This window comes from Piliocolobus tephrosceles, chromosome 3 (assembly GCF_002776525.5).
Source record: "Piliocolobus tephrosceles isolate RC106 chromosome 3, ASM277652v3, whole genome shotgun sequence".
Classification (NCBI taxonomy): Eukaryota; Metazoa; Chordata; class Mammalia; order Primates; family Cercopithecidae; genus Piliocolobus; species Piliocolobus tephrosceles.
In genome coordinates, this window is record NC_045436.1 from 74,234,254 (window position 1) to 74,240,652 (window position 6,399).

The window sequence follows — 6,399 nt, forward strand, 5'->3', positions numbered from 1 at the left end:
TGAAGCAGATCTAATACCCCAACAAAAACCAGTTAATAAATAACCCTTACATTAGTTATATTTTGCTGCAAAATAAGCCACTCTTAAAATTAGGACTTCAGACAACATTTATTTTTCTAGCTAGCAATTCTATGAGTTAGCAATGCCAGCTGGCAATGTCAGTTGGCCAGTTCTGCTGGTCTTTCCTGGGCTCAGACATTCAGCTGCATCTGCTGGTTCGGTTGGCTGTGGGTTAGTGCTTCTAGAACAACCCCACTCACGTCTGGCAATTGATGCTGGCTCTTGGTTAGTATTGGCCCTGAACTGGGAGACAGAGATGGCCTGGGCTACATGTTTTCATCAGTTTTTCCATTTAAGTGTCTTAGGGTTCTCATAAGAAGCAAGAGAAGGCAAGCCCCAGTGCATAATACTTTTCAGGTTTTTTGGTATCACATTTGATTGTTGTTTCTTTGGCCAAATTATGTCAAATAGTCAAGAGTCATTATAGGAGGATCTATCCAAGTTCATGGGTACAAGGAGGCTTGGATAAATTGTGGCCATTACTGCAGCAAAACACTCTAAAAGTATAACATTTGACTAGAATGAGATTGATGCACAATGTCATGGAATAGGTATTATTTTGTAGTTATATCTTACTAAAAAATCAAGTATTAAAAATTATGGTATAGTCAAAATAGGCTATAGAAATTATGAGACAAAATTATTATGACTATAATAGCTTAAGAAGGGCCTGAGGGAAACAATGACATGTAACGGCTCTCCAAGAATAGTCAGGAATTTGATGCATGAAGAGGGATCTCTGGACAGAGGTTTAGAAGTGAGTAGTTAAGGGATACAACCTGAGAAAAGACAGAGACTGGCAAAGAGCATGACAGGTGTGGGATAGTGAAGGAACAAACTTAGAGTAGATAGCCCACCAGAAATTCTAGAAAATAAGACTAAATAAGTAAAATCAGCATCAATTATGCATGAGAACATTTAAAGGTCAGACATAAATTCAAATTATACTTTCATGATATCAAGAATATTTTAGGAAGAATCATTTAGTATCAGAATTAAAGCTGGATGAGGGCAAAGATGAGCAGTAAAAACCAGATATACATTTAATACAGTAATCCAAATTGAAGTAGGAACATTGAAAATAGGGGGACTGGGACAAATATACGAAACATATTACATGAGAGGAATGGAAAGAAACAAATTCAAGACAAATTACACACAGAAAATGATGAAACTTTAGGCCGGGCGCGGTGGCTCACGCCTGTAATCCCAGCACTTCGGGAGGCCGAGGCGGGCGGATCACGAGGTGAGGAGATCGAGACCATTCTGGCCAACACAGTGAAACCCCGTCTCCACTAAAAATACAAAAAAATTGGCCGGGCGTGGTGACGGGCACCCGTAGTCCCAGCTACTCCGGAGGCTGAGGCAGGTGAATGGCGTGAACCCGGGAGGCGGAGCTTGCAGTGAGCAGAGAGATCGCGTCACTGCACTCCAGCCTGGGCGACAGAGCGAGACTCCGCCCCCCCCCCAAAAAAAAAAAACTGAAACTTTAAAACGAAACATTTAGGTTGGCGCTTTTGCGCGCGGAAAGATGGCGGAACAGGCTACCAAGTCCGTGCTGTTTGTGTGTCTGGGTAACATTTGTCGATCACCCATCGCAGAAACAGTTTTCAGGAAACTTGTAACTGATCAAAACATCTCAGAGAATTGGAGGGCAGACAGCGCGGGGACATCCGGGTATGAGATAGGGAACGCCCCTGGCTATCGAGGGCAGAACTGCATGAAGAGGCACGGCGTTCCCATGAGCCACGTTGCCCAGCAGATTACCAAAGAAGGTTTTGCCACGTTTGATTATATACTATGTATGGATGAAAGCAATCTGAGAGATTTGAATAGAAAAAGTAATCAAGTTAAAACCTGCAAAGCTAAAATTGAACTACTTGGGAGCTATGATCCACAAAAACAACTTACTATTGAAGATCCCTATTATGGGAATGACTCTGACTTTGAGACGGTGTACCAGCAATGTGTCAGGTGCTGCAGGGCGTTCTTGGAGAAGGCCTACTGAGGCACGTTCATGCCCTGTTGTGGCCAGCCTGACTAGACCCCACCCTGAGGTCCTGCATTCTCAGTGTGTAATCATGTTCCAGAGCCCAAAGGCCCAGCTCTTTGTTCAGTTGACTTACTGTTTCTTACTTTAAAAAATATTGTAGATGGAAATCAGTTACGTTTGGCAGAAGAATTAATAAAATTATTTGATTCTGACAGTTTATGGGGTATATTAAGCATTCTTAGACTAGTTGAACATCTCACTTTGCCCCAATTACAAAAATAGTAGAACAACTTTGGGAGGCCGAGACGGGCGGATCACGAGATCAGGAGATCGAGACCATCCTGGCTAATACGGTGAAACCCCGTCTATACTAAAAAATACAAAAAACTAGCCGGGCCAGGTGGCAGGCGCCTGTAGTCCCAGCTACTGGAGAGGCTGAGGCAGGAGAATGGCGTAAACCCGGGGGGCGGAGCTTGCAGTGAGCTGAGATCTGGCCACTGCACTCCAGCCTGGGCGACAGAGCGAAGACTCTGTCTAAAAAAAAAAAAAAAAAAAAAAAATAGTAGAACAAGCAACATAAAACATAGTGAAGGAAAACCTCACTTGAAGGCCCAGGTCAGCATCTAAGCCCGCTGACACTTAGTCAAGTCTACCTCTTCAGTAGGTTTGTGTGGATGGCCTGATGGAGGGCAGGTGCCCTCTGCTCCCTGTGCTACCTCTCTCTTCCCCAGGGCCTTTTATGGATTGATAGTAGCCCTCCCCATAGGAGCTCACAGTCTAGATTAGAAGTGTTTTAATTTATACACACCCATAGTGCACACTTGTATATTGAAAAGATAGGGAAGAGAGAAACATTTATGGAAACAGTCGTTAGCACCTTCAATACTTCATGATTTTTGTCGAGTTTACTTCATGAGGAGGTCAGCTCATTTGCTCCCATCTGAACCACTTTGCCTCTGAAACTTAATTATATCCAGAAAGAAGGACGCTTGTATGCTAGTCTAACTATGGTCACTTGAGGAATATGACTGTTTTTATATGCACATGTAACCCAAGTGTCCAATATAAATTGGCTTATTTTTAAAAATAATTTTAAAAGTTGGGAAAAGCTTTATTATTTGCATGCTTAAATATTAAGTATTCTTCATCAGCATTTAATAAATGTATAGGCAGATATAGGTAATTTCTGTGTATTTTGAGATAATGTCGAAATCACAAATATTTCAAAATAAACTGGGGAGTTATAAAAATACAGCTAGAGATATATAAAAAACAAAAACAAAAAACGATAGATTTAGACTCAATACCTGTTTCCTCCCACATCCTGTTTCTCTTTACAGCACAGTCTTTCATATATTCGAAAAGAGCTAAAGCATCACTGTATCTTTAGTATTTTAGAAGTAATTTCCCCAGTTTAAGTATCCTCCATATGGCTTCCCACATTTCCTGCTGCTGAATACTATGTAGTTCGTCGATATCATTAAACTCTGATGCCCAGAATAGAGAACAGTATTTCACATGTGTCTGACCAGGGTAGAGTACAGCACTGATCTAAATACCATACTTATATTAATGCGGGCAATGTCTACATTGAATTTTTTCCCTGTAATATCACACAATCAGTTCATATTTATCCTATAAAATCAACTAACTTCCTCAGAAACTTTATGAGGTCTTTCAAAGTCAGATCATATTTTAAGTCAGTTTACCTTTAAATATTTTTCCCAGTCCAGGCTCTAAAAATATTTAAAATTAAATGTGTGTGTATATGAATAAAAATATTTAATTTTTTTTTTTTTTTTAAAAGACTCTCTCTAGACATGGGCAAAATGTTTTCAATGTTTAGGGATATTTTGAAATCTGTTAGAGTGACTTGTTTTAGGATTCTCTTGCCGCCATTACGCAGCCCCGTCGTATGTGGATACGCAAAGGAATGTGGTATTTAGCACAATGATGCTCTTTCACTTACACGATGAGAATTTACTGATCTTGGTCATAGAAACAATTCTAAAACCTCTATTCCTGTTCCTAGCATACACTTCACCCTTACAGATCAAAGATTTTGAAGTCATAAGATATAAATCGACTGGAAATCCAGACATTTTTCTGGACACTCATGTACATGACAGCAGGCTCGTTAATAATTAGGTCATTACACTGACAATTAGTCATGTAATGTCATTTTAATAACATGGAAAATAAATTAAACCTATCAGTGACAGCTTAACCACCTTTCATCTTCTTACAAGCAAGGTAATAAGTAAATATGACAGTTTAAGAACAGGTGTAAATAAGGGACACGGCTCAGACAGGAATCTTCTCCTCCCCCTTTGCCATCCTCCCTCATCACATACACCTATGCTAGTTTTATTTAACACCGTAACTCCTCTCACATTATGATTTTCTTTTTTAAAACTTGCAGCTGAAAGTACTGAAAATCATCCCAATAACCAGTGAGTCAAGCATGTAAGATCAAATGATTATTTTTCTACTAAATAAGATATAATTACTGGCCAGGCACAGCAGCTCATGCCTGTAATTCCAGCACTTTGGGAGGCCAAGGTGGCAAGATTGCTTGAGGCCTACAGTTCAAGACCAGCCTGGGCAACATAGCAAGACCCCATCTCTACAAAAGTTTCAAAAATTAGCTAGATGTGGTGGCACGTGTCTGTAGCCCTATCTACTCAGGAGGCTGAGGTGGGAGGATCAGTTGTTACCCTGGGAGGTCGAGGCTGCAGAAAGCCAAGATCATGCCACTGCACTCCAGCCTGGGTGACAGAATGAGACTCTGTCTCTCTCTATATATATAATTACTCTTTGACCTTGATGGGAAAATATGTACCATAAATTTTATCTTTGAACTTATCATCACCTATATTGCAGGCTTCTTTGGGAGTAAGAACTAGAACTATCTTACTACCTTTTATATTTTGTTAAATGTAAAAATTTTGTATAGCAACGAACACAACCCACCAATATACAAAAATACAATGAGAGTATGTGCCTTTTAACAAAGGAGATGAAAGCCTTTTGTGATATGAAGATGAGATTGGCAATAGATGGTAAACTTTATAAAAAAAAAAAATAAGTAAAAGAGGCAACTTCTCAGGGATATGCTGAAGTAGCTGAGGTGAAAAGTAGAAAGGACACCACTAGAGGGTGGTAGCCTCCTTGCTTGCCATAACTAGTTTCTCTTACGCGAAACTTCCTATACCTAAAGTTGTTCAGTATTTCGTCCAGCTAATACTTGATTATTTTCTTCCTCCCACAACAAATATCTGTTATGTTGTTTCACTAACCTTGCAATCTCAGTGATTCAGAGGTATAATATAATGCCTAGGAGTGTGAGCTTGAATAGAACATTTAGAATCTATTGTATTTTTATTGCTGTTTTGGCCAAATAACTTTGAAACAAGCTGACACCTGAGATTTGGGAGAGATGTCATTTCTCACACCAAGTACTATGCACACAAGTAAAGTTAATCTGTGGCCTGGCAAACGCTAGTTAAGATTGCTTCTTCTCAAGTCACACTTTGCCCTTTATCTTAGCACACAGGCAGCTGCGACAAGAGAGCCCCTTTGCCCAAAATAGCTTTCCAGCAGCCTGTCATTTTACCCGAATCCATTAAGACAGTGGTTCCCAACCTTTCAAAATGAGGACCCTTTACAAACAAAGTTTCACAGACATCTACGTGATAATTCTTGAGCTCTTAAAATTGGAGGTTAATATATCTATAACATCAAAAAGATAGTATAAAAAAGATACTGTAATTTCAGTAACACCTTTTAACGAATTAGTATTGTATTAACCACAACAGCATACATGTAAAAGATAGATAGAAGTAAAAATATACAAAATATAGTATTTAGTCAGTTAACAGTTGAGGCTCATTGCCTAAGCAGGTTCATGAACCCCTGATGTAAACTCATGGGCTACCCTTTACGTACCCCACAAGGCCTGGGGTGTGCAAAGAGGGAATGGTTGAATTTGTGTATTATCCCACCAGACCTCCAGTTTTAAGATGGAACCATCCTATTTTCTCATTTGACTTTTTAAAAATAATCTCACTAACTCTCAGAAATGGAAAATGTGTATCTTTCTGCATGCAATTAAGAAAGACCACAGTTTCTGGTATTCGTCAGTTAACAAACCTATGTTTGTGTGTAGCTGCTTACATAGGATCTTTTTGTGAAGATTTACCAGGGTTCACGTTTTTAAAATATCCATGAAAGTTTGATCTCTCAAAGACGTCAATTCCACATACAGTGTGTCAGTATGACCTGAGAAAATTTCTCTGGTGTCCTAATGAGTATGTAACATGCATTCTTTAGCTTGAATTTCCTGC

The 6,399-nt window shown here is 39.4% G+C and overlaps 1 pseudogene; it reads left to right on the forward strand.

Annotated features, from left to right (window-relative positions):
• The first annotated feature begins 1,576 nt into the window (after window positions 1–1,576).
• LOC111527140 lies at window positions 1,577–2,068 on the forward strand (annotated as a pseudogene).
• Window positions 2,069–6,399: the final 4,331 nt, after the last annotated feature.